Raw genomic sequence first — 911 nt, 5'->3', positions numbered from 1 at the left:
TTGTGTCTTTTTTCCAAATTTGTTTTGATGTTTTTGATATTTGTTTAATTTTTAAAACGCGTTTTGACAATTTTTGAACTTTTTTGAAATGTTTTTTTAACTTCCTTTGGCACTAGCATACCTTTCCGGTACTCGTAGAGGTCCACCTCGTAGCCGCGCTCGGCGCACACGCACGCGCACAGGGAGCCCACCAGCCCGCCGCCGACCACCACCGCCCTCCTGGGCTTTGCGGCCTCCGTCATGTTCGTGGGGATTGCTATGCCTGCTGCTGTTGCTCCGGCCGCGCCTCTGTCGTCGCACTGACACGCGCGTTTGGGATGGAGACGTGAACTGAGGCGGGCGGCGGGCGGGCCACCGCGCCGCGCCGCGCGTGGGCCTCTGTCCGAGGGCACCCCGCCGGCTGCCGCCCTCGCCCCCCGCGCCCTCCCCGCGCCCCGCCCGAGGGGCTTCCGGAGCAGGGGTGAACGGGACGCGACTTACCGCGAGCCGACGGCCAATCAGAGCAGAGCTCTCCGTGTGCTGCACGACGGAGTTTTGTGTTTCCTCCTTCCATCCCCGACATGTGTTTATGTATTATAAATACGCACGCGCGCCCGTCGCCCTTCTCTTGTTCAATCATGCATATCTCAAACACACAAGTCATCAGACGGATGAACAGTTCGCGAGGTCTTATCGTGGCGCTCGCCGAATGCTCTCCTAGATAAAAGAGGAGGAAAGGGGACTCCCACAAAATTGCACTCTGAACTCTAGTGGGGGAGGCGATAACCCTGTGCACTTTTAGCTAGTGCAACGAAATTTGGTGGATCTGTTCCATGAACCACAAGAAACGTTTTCAGAATATTGCGGTTTCGCTCCCCCTCCCCTCCAGGAGACTCACGATTCCCTGCAAGCAAATCTTGGAGTTGCCCCCC

The 911-nt window shown here is 56.9% G+C and overlaps 1 protein-coding gene across 1 annotated transcript in view; it reads right to left on the bottom strand.

Moving 5' to 3' along the window:
- LOC113208203 (uncharacterized) overlaps positions 1 to 911 on the bottom strand; it is a gene marked incomplete in the record, with an annotated part of 47,802 nt that overhangs the window by 765 nt on the left and 46,126 nt on the right.

This window comes from Frankliniella occidentalis, unplaced genomic scaffold, assembly GCF_000697945.3.
Source record: "Frankliniella occidentalis isolate FOCC.00 unplaced genomic scaffold, Focc_3.1 Scaffold30, whole genome shotgun sequence".
NCBI classification, from domain to species: Eukaryota; Metazoa; Arthropoda; class Insecta; order Thysanoptera; family Thripidae; genus Frankliniella; species Frankliniella occidentalis.
Note: the sequence above shows the minus strand (reverse complement) of the source record. Positions and strands in the feature narration are given on the sequence as shown.